Source organism: Lissotriton vulgaris, chromosome 6, assembly GCF_964263255.1.
Source record: "Lissotriton vulgaris chromosome 6, aLisVul1.2, whole genome shotgun sequence".
Taxonomy (NCBI): Eukaryota; Metazoa; Chordata; class Amphibia; order Caudata; family Salamandridae; genus Lissotriton; species Lissotriton vulgaris.
The window spans coordinates 867,915,539-867,936,049 of NC_141694.1; positions in this window are offsets into that span (position 1 = coordinate 867,915,539).

Sequence of the window (20,511 nt, forward strand, 5' to 3'; positions counted from 1 at the left end):
GATGAGATTGCGGACTTTTTTGTGAAAAAAGTAGAGCTAATACATGCCACTTTCACAGACAGCTCACACGACTCTCAATCCATAGTGAGAAATGCTCCCGTTACCAAGCTCCAGTTAACAAGCTTCTCAGTCCCTAAGAGATCAGACCTGCGTTCCATCATGAGAGGAATTCATTCTGGATCCCCCCTGGACGTAATCTCCCCTAACCGCTGTACAGGAGTTCTTGATAGTATGATCGAGCAGATTGAACAGCTTATTGCTCTCTCTTTTTAGGAGTGCCATGTGCTGGAGGCTTGGAAAACCGCACAGGTTATACCCCTGAAAAAGAAAGCAAATATTCATATCTCCCAACTACAAAACCTCCGCCCTATATCCCTCCTCCCCTTTTGCGGAAAAGTTGTGGAGAAGGTTGTGAATAAGCAACTTATGAAATTTATTGAAGAAAACTCCCGTCTTCACCCAACCCAGTCAGGATTCAGAGCAGGATATTCAACTGAATCCGCGGTCCTCTTTTCCATTGAACGCCTGAGACAACTGGTTGATGGAGGGCAGACAGCAGCGTTGGTACTTTTAGACCTTAGTGCAGCATTTGACACCGTGCTGCACTCAACGCTGCTGTCACGCCTCTCCGATATGGGAATAGAGGGTCCAGCCCTGGAGTGGATAAAATCCTTTCTGGAAAATAGGAATTTTCAGGTGCATTGCCCTCCTTACAAATCATCTCCTCGTAAGTTGAGGCATGGAGTTCCACAAGGCTCAAGTTTGAGCCCCACGCTGTTCAACATTTATATGGAGCCTTTGGCACATATTGTGGAATCCTATGGTGTGGATATCGTCACATACGCTGACGATACCCAATTAATAATCCAACTTGCCAACAACCAGCCTGAGGAAGCCGCTAACTTTTCCAATTGTATGCGGGCTGTGGCAGGATGGATGAACAGCAACTGCCTCCGCCTAAATGGCGATAAAACGGAGTTGTTGGTGGTCGGTAAGTCCCCCTCCACCTGGTCGCAGGACTGGTGGCCAACGGAATTAGGGCCAATCCCCCGCCCAGCAGAGGTTGTCAAAAATTTGGGAATTATGATCGATGCGGAGCTTTCCTTCAAGCAACAGATTAATAAAATCACTGGAAAATGCTTCGGAATATTGAAAACTCTCCGCAAATTTCTCGATCTGCTCCCCTTCGGTGCCAGGAAGAAACTTATCCACGCCCTGGTCACGCCACATTTGGATTATGGTAATGCCCTTCTTCTTGGCCTGAGCAAAAAAGGCATTCAACAGCTACAGGGTGTTCAAAATGCCGCGGCCCGCTTGGTACTCAATCTTCCACGCAGGGCATCCGGTAAAACAGCATTGCGTAAAGTTCATTGGCTCCCTATTGTGGAGCGCATTAAATTTAAGGCACTATGTATGGCTCATCGTATTGCCCAGGGAAAAGGCCCCAACTATCTGCAAAGACTCCTCACTATCCATCGCCCCACCCGAAATCTCAGATCCGCCGGAGTGATGTTATTCCAACTTCCCCGTGTTCACAAAACCAGAATGGGAGGTAGCTCCTTCCGTTTCTTGGCTTGCAAACACTGGAATAGCCTCCCCCTAAACCTTCGTATGGAGCCCTCCGAAACAAGATTCAGACAATATTTAAAAACGTATCTCTTCCCCAAATAAATAGTACTCTGGTTCTTTCTGTCTCATCTGGGAGTAGTAGCATTTCAGCGCGGGGACACACCGTCATAGGTGTAACCAGGCGCTTTAAAAATGGCTTTATTATTATTTATTATTATTATTGCTCTCATTATGCTCATTGAATTATTCACTTTTAAAAATAACATGGAGTGGGGGTTTTATAGTGCTGTTTTTTGGATGTTTCACTGTTTTAAATACTTTACACATTTTCTTAAATTAAACCTGTCTGCTCTGTGCCATAACTACCAGGGGTTATACTGAGATTTAAATTACTGAAACGTTTACTGGACCTAACAAGATTAATGACATTATTACTTGTGGCGGACTGACATCCACCCAACTAAAAATCAATTTTCTCACACCACGAATAGCCATCCTTGAGCCTAGGCCAGTATCTTACAAGAAATTACTACCATTGTGCCAGGGCCAGTATGTTGCAAGGGATTATCACCAATGAGCTAGAACACATATGTTGGCAATAATTAACACTAATGTGCCAGAGTCCACATATTACCAAGGATATCCTTAATTGGGCTACAGCCAACAATTAATCCAGAAATAACCATGATGTTGCAAGGATCAGCATGTTGCCAGGAATTATCCCCATCCCATCAAGGTCAGCATGTTGCCAGAGATTACTACCATGGTGGGGAGGAATCATGTTGCTAGAAGCTACCACTATTGAGCTAGGGCTTGAATGTCAGCAGAAGTGACCACCTTAGTGTCAGTGTTGGCATGTTGCTAGGCATTGTCACGTTATCTCTTGACCTTCATTTTCCAGGTATTACCATCAATGTAGAAAACACAATAGGATGATGGACGAAGTGCTGAAACTTTTCAGCCACTCACTCCCAGATCTGGGTTTATTACATCATCATTCTTCTGCTCACTAAGCCACCCCAGTTTTGACCCAGCCATATGCAAATCAGTCTTGACCCTGTGCCTCATGGGAATATTCCAGGCCGAGCTGCCAGGCCAGGCCCTCCCTGGACCGGAAACAAGCATCCTGGTACCAGTTTCAGGGTTTCACCCCTCATGCATAAACAAACATAAATGCACACTGACAGGTAGACATGCTCTTGCTCACACAGAGCAATCAGGATTTTTTTTAAACTTACCTTTCTTACTAACTCCTGCTTTTGCTCTGGTACACCTGCATCTTCTATCCTTTCCCTCGCACAGCTCCTAATTGGCATTTCCAGTGGAGAGGTGAAGTTTTTTTGGCAGCATCAGAGAGGGAGGAGCGATGGAAAGCATCTGTGCAGGAAGTTACAGTGAAACAGTTATGAGTGCCCAGTGTGGCACGGGAGGTGGGTTGCAACAGGAACCGCTAAAGTAACACAGGATGCTGTTGGAGATATGAAGAAGAAGAGTAGGGCATGAGGGGAGAAAGAGTGTAAGTGCCTGGCATGGCAAATTGAAAGGGGGAGGTAGTGTCAGGAGCCATCACATGTTCTGGGGAGCTGGTAGTCAGCCGCAATGGAGGCCCTGTTTTTTTCTTCCCTAGTGATGTGCCTGCAACAATTTTCACAAATAACATTTGAATTAAAAAATAAAATGCATGTGTGCAGTTACCATTTCAGAATAATAGAAATGCATTTAAAATGGCTGCCTCCTAATTAAGCGGTGCATTGCACAATCAGCATGGAAGATGAGGGGAAAGCAAATGCAGAGCGAATAAAGGGAGAGGTTAATTAAAAAGGGTGGAGTGTGGAAGAAGGGCAGCAGAAAACAAGGTAGGATGACCAAAGAGTCCCTGATATGCACTGCAAAACAGGGTATGACATTAACCTCAAATCACAGTGGAAGGGTATATCGCCCAAACAAAACACTTTGGTAGCAAAATGTTCCTGGGCAGGACTAATCCAAGAATAGGGAGGAAAGTTCTCAAATCATGGAGCAGGTAAGTGAGCTAGATAAAAGTGACATCCCTTCATGAGAAAGGGGGATAACTCAAAGCTCTTTCTGAGTATATGTAATGTATTGGAAATACAGGGTCTAAATATGGTTAAAGTTGTCTGTAGTCGAGGGGCAAAGACTGTCTGAGCTAAGTCACTCCAATATCATTCATAGAAGCCAGTATATTAGCACAAGAGCAGGAAGGCGTAAATAATATACAAGATAGGTTTATATATCCACACATACTATTATGAGAAAACCAATAATCATAGAACATTGTTATAATCCATAAAGCAATTTTGACCACCCAAAAGGGAAAACTCACGAACTTATTCAGAATCTGATAGAAGTCATATTCACTTCCATGCAATGAAACCACAGGGCAGATTTACAAGCCCCTTGTGCCACCGGTGCATCATTTTTTGTGACGTTCCGGTGGCGCATTTCGTTGCCCCATATTTACAAGGAAAGGGAAAGTCACACTGCATGACTTTTCCTGTGCTTGTAAATATGGCCCCTTTGCACGAAGCACTTTGCGTGAAAGGGGCGTTCCGTGGTTGTTGCTGTGCGTGTTCCCACGCAACACCATGGAACCAGACACATTTCCAGATTTACGAGGAATTATTAATCTGGAAATGTGTGTGAATGCTACTCCTTCCCAGGGGAGGCGTAGCGAGGGGCGACAAGGAGAAATGTATTCATTTCTCCTCGTTTACTTTTCCTCTTTCTATGCGTACTGCATTCTGCAGCACACATAGAAAAAGAAAATTACCTCTAATGATTGTTTTTGTTCAGGAAGGGTTCCCTTTCTGAACAAAAATAATCACTGAAACATTTAAATTTTTCAACTTTTATGTGTGCTAATTCAGCACACATAGAAGTTGAAAACGGCATTTTCCAGATTAATTTTGTGCAGGAAGGGAACCCGCCCTGAACAAAAACAATCTCCCCACGACACAGACATCCTTGCACCATGGTGCAAGGGTGCCTGCCTTGGCGCATGGCAGATGTTTGTGCTCCAGCGCAGGGGGAATCACAGAGATGCGACATTTTGCTGTAAATATGTCGCATCTCTGTGCTTTCCAAATTAGCCCAGCGCGGCATAGCAAAATGAATTGCTGCACCATGTGATGGAGCAAGGTTACACACATAAAATAACTTGCTCGCATTCAACCCTCTCGAAGATAATATTAATGTACTAACTAACATGTTTCGTTATATTAATATAAGTAAAGCACGTATGCTAGAGTCACTGGGAACTGCTGCCACCACACATATATGTCTTTCACAATCCAAAAACATAAAAAACATTAGCGAATCTGCTTCACGCCATCAATCTGATCAAATTTGATAACTAAGGGTCTGATTACGATGGCGGGTGGACTTGATCCGGTCACCATCGTAGTGGTGTTTGGGACCACCCACTAGACATGCGGCGGTTCCACCACTGCAATTAGGATGTGCCCACCATAGTGATGGGCACATCCTGGGCTTTTAAGGTTGCGGGCGGTGATGGTGGCTGCAGCACCGTACGCAATGTTAAAAGTGCTTGCACTGCATTTCCCTGCACTATGTGGCTGGCACCATGCAGTGCCTGCCACTTGGTGTATGGAAATGCAGCCCCCCCCCCCAGTGCAGCGACGCACTTTTTCAACATTGGGGGGTGGTACATTGACCTGGAAAATAGTATATCTAGGGTAGGCTTAATTAGTTAGATTGCCTGACTTGTCTGAATAGCTGACCTGTCACTGACCCAACGCACTCAATAGGTGATCGAGAGCAGAGGTGCTGGCGTTCTGCTGTTAGTTGCAGAGAAGGGTGCGACTCTGGCATTGCACTTTAGCTGTGGGTGCCGGTCTTAGCCTGTGGTGGTCCTGTCCTGATTCAATTTGGCCTGTAACCTGTCCTGATTCTGGTCTGCACCTGTTCTTTCTCGCTGGCACCTGCACTTTGGGATTCTTATCCTTTGACTCAGCCCCTGGCCAGATTTGGTCTTCACACCATTCTAGGTAACTATAAAGTGTGGGTTTGTCATTGTATTGTTTTCCCTTTTCTACCCTACCATGTGTTTATGCTTAATGATAATTTCTTTCCAAAATTATTGCACATGTTTGTTTCAATCTTCATCATTCTAATAGAACAAGGAATTATTGATTTATGATGGTTTCAAACATTACTTTAGATAAAAGAACCTAAACCTTACCCGAGTTTGTGGTTATTTACGAAATGCTAAATGTTATTTTACTACCTATTTTCTTGCTAACTCCCTTGATCCTCTAGGACTCTAGGACTTTAGGTTTAGGTGAATTGGATTGGTAAGTCAAATGGTAAAAATTCAGAATAGTAACATTTAAAATTGATTGGGTATACGTTTACCTGTTTAAATATGTACATAGTTTTATGGGCCCATGTGAGTATGTTGAGCTGGTGAGCTTGCGCTCTATCAGTTTATTTGGTAGCAGCGTGATGGTTAGGGTTTAGTTAAGATAGGTAGTTAGTTGTAGTTAGGTGGTTACATTGAATTGCGTTGTGTATAAAAATTAATTTGATTTAATTTATTAACCAAACTTGTTCGTACCTGTTATTTGTTTTGTTTTTTAATCCCAGGGGGCAGAAGAACAGGTGGTAAATGGAAGTCACTCTGTAGTGAAGTCACTTGTCTGAGGATGTAAGTGTATGGTTAGGTAAAACCGGAAGCACTGTTTTAGGGACTTTCTGAATAAATGTGTGAATAATTGATAGAAAAGAGTTCGCTAGTAAAACTTTGGTGTGTTATCACCTAGAAAGGGTCACACTAAAGAAGTAACAGGTTCTTCTGAGCTTGATTGACAGCAAAGGGGTTCGCTGGTGAAACTTTGGCCTTATATCACCTTGAAAGGGTAAGCCCGAGGGAGTAACAGGTTCTCTGATGCTTGTGTGAAAAGTAGACGGAAGGGATCTACTTGCAGTGTATGAAGAGTAAACGGAAGGGAGTGACTCGCAGTGAAAACAAATCATTCTTTTCTTTGAATTAGTTACTCAGGTACAGTGGTGAATGTTTTTAGGTCGTTTATCAATGAGAATGAACATTTAAGTGAATAAAAGGAAGTTCTCATATTACCTTGCAAAGGAGGGAGTCAGTTCCAGATTTGCACCAACGTCACTCAGAGCCGCTCTGGTATTGGTCGAGACAGCGGGTGTGTAGCTGAGGTAAAATTGTAAAGGAGGGGTGAGTACAGGAGTGTGAGAACTCGTCTCACATGAAAAGCTACACAATTATTGGCTGAATTTATTTGAATTCTAATTGTTGATTGGTCATTGAAAATAAGAGACGCATTGGTATTGGAGGTTTTTCATGAACAAACGAGTGTCATCACAAAAGCAAAGCGGCATAAAATATATGTGGCATTTAGATCCAGGATTCATAGTAAAAAGACCAGATAGAAAATATCTAGGTTTTGCTAAGGAACAGATAATTAGAGGGAGACCTTATATCATGTACGGAGATAAAAGAAAAATGTCATTCGTCAAGAAAGTTAAACATTTCTTCAAAAAGGATAAACCGATAAAAACCAGAGAAGGGATTATTATTCCACCACCGAATACGCCCACATCATACATGATGGTTGAAATGGGCTATCACACTTGTATATGGTTAGAAAACTGGATAGAATATACAAAAGATGATGGGATTTTGGCATTTCCAGAAAATGGTACCTTCAATGGTAGAGTTTTGTATAATTTAAGAGCACACATGAATTAATTAGATCCTAGACCTAGAATAACTCAATATGAGGCATTAGAGGAATGGGAAACAGAGGCTTTTGAGCGAGATAGATCTAGAAGTGACAGGAATTTAAATACATTTTATCAAAAATTTCCTCAAGAAACGAGAGATAAACAGATGAAACAATGGAAGTAGTCCACGTTAGTCGAAGGATTATATCCTGTCCGAGCTTTAGAAGAACAAACAGTAAGTAAACGTACAGAGAAAACAAAAAATCTAGTTGATCCAGAAGATGATTACTAATGAAAAATCCGCCACCTTATAATGAGGAGTAAAATCAAGTTAATCCTGTGCTCCGTTCTTAAAGCCACCTTTAATTCCACAAGTAATTCATGAGGCATCATTAGAAAAAGTGTTATAGGAAAAGGAACGAGAGGCAAAAAATAAACAAAGAAATGAGTTACTTCAGAAAATTACACAGCTAAATATAAGTCCTGAAGCCGTAACAATTCCAGTAACTATAGGTCCTGTTGTTCCTTTACATGGAGATAAGCAAACCAGTCCTAGACCTCCTGTTCTAACTACACCTGTAGTGCAGCCAAGTAAAGAAACATTAATGGTGGATGATCAAGCAAGTGAATGTGAGTCAGAAATTTCTCTGATGGATTTACCTATAAGGGAACCAGTAAGTAGCTCAGCTAGGAAAACTACACCTGTAAATTCTAGAGAGGTACAAATGGAAACCGCTTCAGGTAAGAGAAATGCTACTGTAGTTACCCCAGAACAAATTGAAAGATGGTCACGAGAAATAGAAAAACCAAAATTACAGCCAAAGACATTGGATATTTTTAAATTAAGAGTTGACTTGGAAGAACTGCTTGCTGGAAATGTGGGGTTAGACCGATTAAATACATTAAATGAAGATGAATTGTTGGTTATATGTCGAAGTATCATCGAAATACAAAAACATTTCAAAAACATTTCATGAAAAGTTAACGAGTTTGGCAAAAGAAATGGGAATTGATATTGCTAAATCAAAAGTTTTACAGAAACCATATTGAGCTGAATTTTCTGACAAAGATTTAGAAAACATGAATGTGTCAGGACGTAAATTGCAGCTCAAAGAGTTGTCATCACTATTGCAAAAATGGAGTGATTTAGATTGCTGGAAAGCTAGATGGATAAAGAAAAACGAAGAAGCTCAAGCGAAAAGCACTGTATCAGAGTATATGTTGAAAAAAACAGAAAAAGTGGAAAGGTTGTGTCCAATGAGAGAAGTGCCAGATGGAGGTTATGTACATGTCCCATGGTCCAGACAAGATATTCTATAATTTACGAATGATTTCCTAAAACTCAGAGAGAAATCCGTAGAGTGGTACAGGCAGGTCGAAAGATTTGTAAAAGTTTTAAAAGTGTTGTTAAAAGATCTGGATGGGTTATTTGATATTGTTGTTCCTGTCGATTTATGGACAGAATGTAAAATCGCAGTAGACTGGCCAGATGATGAGTATCCCAGACACCCAAAAACAGGAGACCCATCAGATGAAGTCATAAAAAAATATAATGAGGTAATACTGTACTTGAAAGCGAAGGTACCTCCAAAAGAGACTGACTGGACTAGGATAGACAGAACTACACAGAATAAAGCTGAATCTGTGTATGCATATTATGAATGCCTCTTACAAGTTTTTAAACAGTATAGTGGTTTAGAAAACATTGATATGAAAGACATGACGCATTTTATCTATCGGTTTGTGTCTGGCATAAGACCAGAAATTTCGCAATGGATTAAAGTTCATAAGATCTGTTGGCAGGCCAAACCTATTGATGAAATACTCAAATATGCTATATATATATATATATATAAGCCAGTTACCAATCAATTTAAAAAAAAAAAATCCATTTAGACACTTATTTAAACATGCATTCTTCCATCGACCTTTACATATACATATATAAAACATATTTATTTTTCAGAAAGACACACATTCACTGGATGGTGTCATCAGTGATGTCATGAGTGATGTAACTGACCATGTCATGAGTGATGTAATATCTGATGTCATCAGCAGTGCATTACACGCGCAAGTTATAGTGAGTCCAACTAACTATAACGTGGAATTTCATTGGTTTTATGTCAGTAAAATTTCCAGCTAACTATAACTGGTGTCAAACCTATGGTTTTTTCAGTGAATTTCATAGGTTTTTCAAATGCTATCTCCTAACTATAACGTGTGTAAAACCTATGGTTTTTTCAGTGAATTTCATAGTTTTTTTGAATGCTAGTTCCTAAGTATGTAATCATGTTCGTAACTAGATTGTGTCACCGCCTACACGTCCTGAGAAGCGCATGTAAAGTCATGTGACTTGAAAACAAGACTTCCAATTGGTTCTTAGTAGTTTCTGTTCTGGAATTTACACGAAGCACTCCACCCACTTTCCTCACAATCTTTTCTACTCTCAAGAGACAACAACATCGAGCATCTTCCGGAAAACTTTGCTGAAATGGCTGCCCTTTCGCATTCATCTTCCGAATCTGAAGGAAATGAGCGACCACCATTAAGAAGAAAAAAGGAATCTTTCATTTGGCAATTTTTTACTTATCCTAAAGATCAAAAGAAAGTCAATGCGCCAAAAGTAACCTGCACGATATGCAATTCGGAGCTCTCAAGGGGAAATCCAAATAAAAAATATTCCTTTTCTATACACACCATGCAGCGGCATGTTAAACAAAGGCACCCTGAGCATTATGCAAAAGCATCAACAAGAGCCCTGGCCACGCTATTACCATCAGAGGTGGCCAGCACATCTTCTTGTGGACGACCTGTATCTCCATCGAGTGCTCAGATGGACTTGAGACCATATCTTGCGAAGGTGCACATGAAATGCAACGAGTGTGGAGAAATTCTTTTGTACAGAGAGCAGAGCCTCGTTCTTATTCAACTCAAAATTGAAAGTCATAAATGCCCCAAGAAAAAATAAATTTCTTTGCTTCATTTTCATAGTATTACATACTGAAAAATGTAGTAGCAACTTTAAAAAATCGAAAGCATCATAACACTTGTTTCCAAAAAAAACAAAAAAAACAAAAAGTTTTTTTCAGAACTACCTCTTTCTACCAAAACGTGCTCCAAGAGCATATTATGAGATGTTTTTTCGCCGCTTTATTTTAGTGCGAGACCAGGTGCGCGCACCCTCCTATCGCGTACAGGACCTGACGCTTGCATGTGAAGTCATGTGACTTCAAAACAACACTTCTAATTGGTTCTTGGTAGTTTCTATTCTGGAATTTACACGCAGCACTCCACCCACTTCCATCACTTTCTTTTCTACTCTCAAGAGAGAACAACGTTGAACATCTTCCCGAAGACTTCGCTGCAATGGCTACCGTTCCGCATTCATCTTCCGAATCTGAAGGAAATGAGCGATCACTTATGACAAGAAAAACGGAGGCCACGCTATTACCATCAGAAGTAATCAGCACATCTTCCGGTGGACGACCTGTATCTCCATCCAGTGCTGAAATGGACTTGAAACCATATCTGGCGAACGTGCACATGAAATTCACGAACTGTGGAAAACTTCTTGTATATGGAGAGCAAAGCTTTACTCTAATTAAACACAAAATTGAGAGTCATAAATGCTCCTAGAAAAGTTAAATTTCTTCACTTTATATGGATAGTATGACATACTAAAAAATGTCGTAGCAACTTTAAGAAATCAAAAGCATCATAACACTTGTTTCCAAAAAAAAAAAAAAAAAAAGTTCAGAACTACCTCTTTCTACCAAAACGTGCTCCAAGAGCATATTATAAGATGTTTTTTCGCCGCTTACATTTAGTGCGCGACCGGGTGCGCGCACCCACCTATTGCATACAGGCGTCGAGACACGCATGTGCAGTCATGTGACTTTAAAACAACACTTCCAATTGGTTCTTACTAGTTTCTATTCTGCAATTTACACGGAACACTCCACCCACTTCCCTGGAAAACCAGTTTATCGAAAACCTTTTAAAACTCCTCTTATGAAATATTCAACATCGTTCACATAGCAGAGTTGTAAATAGCACTATATACACTCCGTCCCTTAATTATAAGAGACTTAGTGCTATGTGAGAACAACTTTTGTTTTCACGCGATAATGTGAAATGCTGAGCCTGTTATATAATTTTATTTCACATATATGTTACTATTCTCCTTCGAGCACTAACACCGTAGAAAATACCACCAATAGCGGTGATATTTTTTACACCGAGAACGGGCGATTTGTATCGATTAGAGCCCTTACAATTATAAAGTTTTATTTCCTAAGTCTCTGATCTCACACTGTGCAACGTGGCTCCCCTGTGTCGTAATGAGGTCCATAGACAAAAACTACAGGGCCAGCATTATACACATGCACAAAACCACAAGAGCCACCATGTTAATATATATCCTTAATATAATAAACCTCTGAGAATAAATACATATTTCCGTGGCACCCCATAAAAGAAATTTGGCGTCCTCTGACTCTGCTTCATTACCAAACACCCTAACCCCCGCCCCCCTCACTCTTCACTAAACTCCACAATCCACCCCACCCGGACCCCCTATTACAAACCCCCAACCTACCCTCCCTGCCCAAACCCACCATGAACCTCAAACCGCCCCTGCAAAACTTATAAGACACAGGATTACTAAAACTCAAAGAATAGGCAACAGGCAGATAATCTAAATAGTACATAAAGGCACATATTTTTTCCATAATACTATTGAAAAACATGTTCTATTTTTTATAAATCTATCATGCATCTGACCCTCTAGAACCGCTTTCAAAACGTGAAGTATAAACCTCTACTTTTCATTTTCAAACCATACACTTTCAATTACATTATTATTTTTTTTACAATTCATGTAATGTTACACACCTTTTCTAAAATACACCAGTCCCTATTATTTATAAGGATTTATTTTCAGTCTTCATCAGTGACACTTTCTTAACATATAATGAAAATCACTGTAACTTTTTAAACGACAATGCTAACGCGGTAAAAATAACCCTTCATTTCCTTTCCTTTAAGAATGCAGACTATCTACCCCACGCATGCGTTTCTTGATCTTTGTATTTGGCAGCGAATACCGACCTTGAATCGGAAGACATGAACAAGACCTCCATTGTCACATTTAAAACTGAACGTTGCATCTGCTCACACACATATCTTTCACTTAGCTAACATTCACAAAAAACAGCATTGATGTAAAAAAAAATTGACCTTGCTTTACAACTTGGTCAAATAACTCCCTTATTTTTTAACGCATCCTCCACTTCAAGAAAAGCTACTTTTTTGATACCTACTAAGCAATATATAAGTGACTAGACTCCTAAAAAATATATCAAATCATTCTGCTCCTCTCCACTGCATAGCCGGCGACCTAATTCTGTGGAGTTGCTATACAACCGGCAGTGCTGCGCCGTTTCCTGTACCATCTTGGGAAATTCAAAATGGATGTCCCTCCTGCCTTCGCAAACGAACCGGACTACTTAGAACTATTTCGACAGAGAATGCTTCTGTACTACGGCACCTTACCACTCTCAACTTTGAATACTTCATATCGATTATCATTTCGATATTCGTATTTCACCTGTGTGCAGCCTGTATTTCATTGCCTGAGCTGTGATTTCACATGGGCCCTGGATTTATGTCTCTGCAATTTGGTACCTCCTGAACCAAATTACAATCACCTCATGAATCCGTTACTTGATCATGAACAGCTTTGTTACAACGGAGGGTTTATGGCCTTTGCAGCGATACAAGGAGTTCTGGGTCATTGGAATATATTCGCAGCGGCGCAAGATTTCCTAACAGAGAGCTACATCGAAAACCCACCGAGCTGTCCTATGATGGTAAAAGACGCTCCAATAATGACAGATCATGAATGCTCCTTTCATCTTCTCAATTGGATGGCTGACATGTTTTCAGATGATAACAATGATTTCCTGTTAGAAGCACTTGCTGCATACTTTGCCTACACAATGGACGGTTAACTCTTTCCTAACAGAGAACTACATCGAAAACCCACCGAGCTGCCCTCTGATAATAAAAGAGGCTCCGATTTTAACAGATCATGAGTACTGCTTTACTCTTTTCCATTGGATAGCTGACATACTTTCAAATGATAAAAGTGATTTCCTGTTAGAAGCAGAAGCTACCTATTTTGCCTAAACAATGCTTCAATAACTCTTATACAAGCCATTGACGTCCTCATTTCCTTTTGCTTCCCTATATTCTTCACGTTCTTTTCCATATTTTCTTTTGAAGAACAGACCTATTGGCTTTACTAACAGTGGACATTATGATTTCGTGTTGTTTAAATTTTGGTCTTTTATGTGGACTACATTTGTTTCTTCAGCTACTCGATTTTTAACTTTTTTTATTTACAGTATAATCTCAACAATTCTATTGCATATCTTATCTAAGGTTATTTCAAACGTACTCGATGCAAAACTCGCTAATATATGCTACATGTACCCTAATTAATGTGTAAATTATAAACAAGTTTTTTATAACTGTAAATGCCATTTCGCATCTCAACTGCTTATTTCCACCTCACACGCCTCTGCTCCTTTAATTTTCTATAAAATTATTAATTTAAAATACTTTACAGAAAAATATGTTCTTTCAACAATATTTCCATTGTTACTTGTGCTGTATTTCAAATGCAATACTGCAACCTTCAAAAGATATCTTAATACAGTAGTTCTCCTCAATAGTGATTTCCGCAGCATCCAACAGATTACATACATGCACCTCTCGCCATTTTGTCACTTTTGGCTCCTTTTTTTCCCCGTACACAGTAACATAACACAAACTTGATAGTGCTTCACATGTAGACAGCTGATTGATAAAGTAATGATGTATAACCACTTGCATTTTCATATATCGTTTCTAAACTGAAAGGCCAGAGACCTTCTTCCATTTATTAAAATATAATATACTTCCTTATAAGAGTGTACAATGTTTTTTTCCAACTATATTCATTTTTCTTTAACTGTAGCGTTTGTATTCCAAATACTACTGACAATACCAATTACTGTGTTTTTTGCAATTTCTGTACTCATATTACATAATGATTTGCCTTTAAAACATTACATTACTAAATAAACATTTCAAATATTCACGGTTTCTCTTTTAATCCATAATCTCAACTGAAATGATTTCATATTGAAAAACTATTCATGGGTTCCACATAACCTTAACTGTAGTCACTGAGGACCTTATTTATGAAGACCTTCCGCCGCCGGTGCCTCATTTTTTAAAATGGGAAAAAGTGACGCACCGGTGGCGCAAGGCCTTCATAAATAAAGTCCTGAATGTTTTCTTTTCTCGACCTCACTTACTGATACTAGAACCTGCAAGCCAATTACGGCCCGTGAACTTTTTCTTAGTAGGTCGCGCACCGTACAGACAGTTATACCACTGTTAAAAAAAATTTTTTATTGTTACCAAACACCGCCACAGTTCCGCTTCACTCAGAGTTAATCACTGCTCCCACGCTACTACAGGCCAAACGCTATGTCGTATTTCTCTCCTTATCACCCTTTCATCTCTACAATAACAAACAGTTGTCCGCCTGCCACCACAGAACAGAGTCAGACACAGAGGCACCAAAGAGTGAACCCATCACCAACTGCCATCTCCGGCTGTTTCCATGGTTACACCTCATTCTGCACCTTGCTGAAGGCACAGGTCAAAAGTTCATGTCTCAACGTTCTACAGCAAACTAAGAAGACTGTTTTCCCTCCAGAAACACCTGCCAATCCACAGCTCTGTTACATGTCTTGTTTTTCAACACCCAATAGTACCTCTCGTTTAACATAAACATTAACATGCAACGTACTGTTCAATGTCCACTTATTACAATCAACCAATCATTTTTATTTTTTTAACCACACCCAGCCTCTTCCTTTTTCTTTATTTAGAATTTCAACTTCTAACTACCATTCCACTTCCAGAACCGATCGGAGGACGACTACAAATCCCTTGAAAATGAAGGTCTGGCTTATAGGACACAGTTGTATTCACTGGAGTGAAAAATATGCAGTAAGCAGACGAATTTGCAACATCGGCTTACCAAATGTACACATAACATGGATTGCCAAAAGAGGATTGAAATGTCACCAATTGATTCCATTGGTGAAAACGTTTATGCATCTCCCAGAACCAGACATTATAATTGTGCACTGTGGTGGCAACGATCTAGGCACAATCATTGGGGTAGGTCTGGAAATGCTTCTAAAAGACACCTTTCGACAATTGATGACACTTTTTCCTCGATCTGCCTTGGTATATTCCAATATATGCCAAAGACAGAAATGGAATTGGTCCAATCAACATTGTGCACAATTTGAGAAAGCAAGGAGACATGTAAATAAATCTGTTTCTGCGTTCCTCAGAGATTATAGCATGGGTTCTATTTACCACAACAACTTGCGATACCACATGCAAGACGTCTATAGGAGAGACGGTGTTCATTTCACGAATGAGGGAAACAGAATCTTCCTCTGCAACATCAGGCTCTGCATCGGTACTTACTTATAAATGCAGAAAACACTCAATTAACACAAGGGCTCTTTTCAGAGCCACCTTATATCTAAGCACTCAAACTTCTGATTTATCTCCATTTTCACACTCTTGTAAATAGGTGTGCGCGACCGGGTGCGCGCACCCCGTATTTTTTTTCGGGAAAAAATTATATCTTTTCGCGTTTAAGGGCATTACTGCACACCCCGAGAAAAGCTACGCAGCAAAACAATCTCTAACTTCTCCCCTTTCCATGTTTCAAAGCTTTGAAATGAACAATATATTTACTCGCAGTGACAAAATGGTGAACAAAACTTCCTGATTTCCTTCGAATCGAACATTAACAGACGTCACGCAGCAAAAAAAAATTCCGCTCACGCGCAGCCGCTTGAGTGCGCGCACGCGTGCGCGCCTATAGATATATAACTGACTTTAACTTTAATTTTCTCAACAACTACTGAACGGATTTACACCATTCCAAAAAAAGCGTAATCTGCGAACCGGACTCTACAATTTTGCCAAATTTCTTATAAATCCATTCAGCCGTTCGACCTGTAGCCGAGTCTAAAGGTCCTATGGAAAATAACATGCAGAAAACACGTTTTGGGACCCCCCTTATATCTCAGCCCCCACTTGACCAATCCCCCCAAACTTTCAGGGAAGGAGCGCAGCGGACCGACCCATCTTCTTTGAGAAATTCGCTAAGATTCTTCAACCAGGGCCAAAGTTATTCCAAATAGAATGTTGAGGATTTCCTATGGAAAACAATCCTAACTATAACTACCTACTGGCGACCGCCAGTAGGTAATATATATATATATATTCACTGAAAAAACCATAGGTTTCACACCAGTTATAGTTAGGAATTAGCATTTTAAAAACCTATTAAATTCACTAAAAAAACCATAGGTTTCACATCAGTTATAGTTACCTGGAAATTTTACTGTCATAAAACCATTGAAATTCCACGTTATAGTTAGTTGGACTCACTATAACTTGCGCGTGTAATGCACTGCTGATGACGTCACATATTACATCACTCATGACATGGTCAGTGACATCACTCATGACATCACTGATGACACCATCCAGTGAATGTGTATCTTATTGAAAAATAAATATTTTTTATATATGTATATGTAAAGGTCGATGGAAGAATAAATGTTTAAATAAATGTTTTAATGAATGTTTTTTTAAAAAAAAATGATTGGTTAACTGGCTTATTAAGTGTATCTTAGTGAATACATATATTAGCGAGTAATGTTAAAATATTTAAATATATGTATCAGTGTTTCACTTTGTGAATAAGTGGCTGCATGGGTTGATGAGTACCTACATGTGTGTGTATATGGGTTATTAGATGTTTTTTAGTATCAGTATGAGTGTCTCTATGGTTTGGTGGGGGTGTTACTTATCATATAGATCCATCAATGACTGACTCACTGTTTCTATATTTTTTGAAGACAGCATATGTGCAGGACTGTATGGGTGGATGAGTGTGTATATGTGTGTGTTAGTGAGTGAATGCCTGCCTCAGTAGTGTCTTTATCAGTAACGAGATATGTTTTAATTTAGTATATGTGAGTATTGATATATATAAGTTAGTATATGTGAAACTAAGAGATAGAAAGAGTTCATCTTTAAATAAGTATGTGTTTCTATAAGTGATTGTTTAAGAGAGTAAGTATGTATAAGTTTCCTTAGAAGTAACGTGGTAGTGTGTGTATAGTTGTATATGCAAATAAATGGATGTTCAATAGTTTATTTGCATGTGTGAGTATGTGTGTGAGTAACTTTTGGATGATTGTCGGTGTGTAACAGGATGTATAGGTGTATCACTACATATGATGAGTGAGTATATGTATGAGTGACTATATAGAACTGTTGGTGAATGAGAGAATGTGTATATAGATGGTGGAATTACTGAATTGGTTGTTGTAACTGGTATGGGTATCTCCATTTTTTTGAAAATGTTAATTTCTATTTTCCAATATGTGTTTTAAGGGTTACATTACACTTAAAGGAGGACTGTCATCAGAGATGTCATGAGTGATGTCACTGACCATGTCATGAGTGATGTAATATGTAATGTCATCAGCAGTGCATTACACGCGCAAGTTATAGTGAGTCCAACTAACTATAACGTGGAATTTCATTGGTTTTATGTCAGTAAAATTTCCAGCTAACTATAACTGGTGTCAAACCTATGGTTTTTTCAGTGAATTTCATAGGTTTTTCAAATGCTATTTCCTAACTATAACGTGTGTAAAACCTATGGTTTTTTCAGTGAATTTCATAGTTTTTTTGAATGCTAGTTCCTAAGTATGAAATCACGTTCGTAACTAGATAGTGTCACCGCCTACACGTCCTGAGAAGCGCATGTAAAGTCATGTGACTTGAAAACAAGACTTCCAATTGGTTCTTAGTAGTTTCTGTTCTGGAATTTACACGAAGCACTCCACCCACTTTCCTCACAATCTTTTCTACTCTCAAGAGACAACAACATCGAGCATCTTCCGGAAAACTTTGCTGAAATGGCTGCCCTTTCGCATTCATCTTCCGAATCTGAAGGAAATGAGCGACCACCGTTAAGAAGAAAAAAGGAATCTTTCATTTGGCAATTTTTTACTTATCCTGAAGATCAAAAGAAAGTGAATGCGCCAAAAGTAACCTGCACGATATGCAATTCGTAGCTCTCAAGGGGAAATCCAAATAAAAAATATTCCTTTTCTATACACACCATGCAGCGGCATGTTAAACAAAGGCATCCTGAGCATTATGCAAAAGCATCGACAAGAGCCCTGGCCACGCTATTACCATCAGAGGTGGCCAGCACATCTTCTGGTGGACGTCCTGTATCTCCATCGAGTGCTGAGATGGACTTGAGACCATATCTTGCGAAGGTGCATATGAAATGCAACGAGTGTGGAGAAATTCTTTTGTATGGAGAGCAGAGCCTCGTTCTTATTAAACTCAAAATTGAAAGTCACAAATGTCCCAAGAAAAGATAAATTTCTTCACTTCATTTTCATAGTATTACATACTGAAAAATGTAGTAGCAAGTTTAAGAAATCGAAAGCATCATAACACTTCTTTCCAAAAAAAAAAAAAAAAAAAAAGTTCTTTTCAGAACTAACTCTTTCTACCAAAACGTGCTCCAAGAGCATATTATGAGATGTTTTTTCGCCGCTTTATTTTAGTGCGAGACCGGGTGCGAACACCCTCCTATCGCGTACAGGACCTGACACTTTTATGTAAAGTCATGTGACTTCTAAACAACACTTCTAATTGGTTCTTGGTAGTTTCTATTCTGGAATTTACACGCAGCACTCCACCCACTTCCATCACTTTCTTTTCTACTCTCAAGAGAGAACAACGTCGAACATCTTCCCGAAGACTTCGCTGCAATGGCTACCGTTCCGCATTCATCTTCCGAATCTGAAGGAAATGAGCGACCACCTTTGACAAGAAAAACGGAGGCCACGCTATTACCATCAGAAGTAATCAGCACATCTTCCGGAGGACGACCTGTATCTCCATCGAGTGCTGAAATGGACTTGAAACCATATCTTGCGAACGTGCACATGAAATGCACGAACTATGGAGAACTTCTTGTATACGGAGAGCAAAGCTATACTCTAATTAAACACAAATTGAGAGTCATAAATGCTCCAAGAAAAGTTAAATTTCTTCACTTTATTTGGATAGTATGACATACTGAAAAATGTCGTAGCAACTTTAAGAAATCAAAAGCATCATAACACTTGTTTCCAAAAAAAAAAAAGTTCTTTTCAGAACTAACTCTTTCCACCAAAACATGCTCCAAGAGCATATTATGAGATGTTTTTTCGCCGCTTTATTTTAGTGCGAGACCGGGTGCGCGCACCCTCCTATCGCGTACAGGACCTGACACTTGCATGTGAAGTCATGTGACTTCAAAACAACACTTCTAATTGGTTCTTGGTAGTTTCTATTCTGGAATTTACACGCAGCACTCCACCCACTTCCATCACTTTCTTTTCTACTCTCAAGAGAAAACAACGTCGAACATCTTCCCGAAGACTTCGCTGCAATGGCTACCGTTCCGCATTCATCTTCCGAATCTGAAGGAAATGAGCAACCACCTTTGACAAGAAAAACGGAGGCCACGCTATTACCATCAGAAGTAATCAGCACATCTTCCGGTGGACGACCTGTATCTCCATCGAGTGCTGAAATGAACTTGAAACCATGTCTGGCGAACGTGCACATAAAATGCAACAACTGTGGAGGAATTCTTGTATACGGAGAGCAAAGCTTTACTCTAATTAAACACAAATTGAGAGTCATAAATGCTCCAAGAAAAGTTAAATTTCTTCACTTTATTTGGATAGTATAACATACTGAAAAATGTCGTAGCAACTTTAAGAAATCAAAAGCATCATAACACTTGTTTCCAAAAAAAAAAAAAAGTTCTTTTCAGAACTAACTCTTTCTACCAAAACGAGCTCCAAGAGCATATTATGAGATGTTTTTTTGCTGCTTTCTTATAGTGCGCAACCGGGTGCGCGCACCCACCTATCGCGTACAGGCGTTGAGACACGCATGTGCAGTCATGTGACTTTAAAACAACACTTCCAATTGGTTCTTACTAGTTTCTATTCTGCAATTTACACG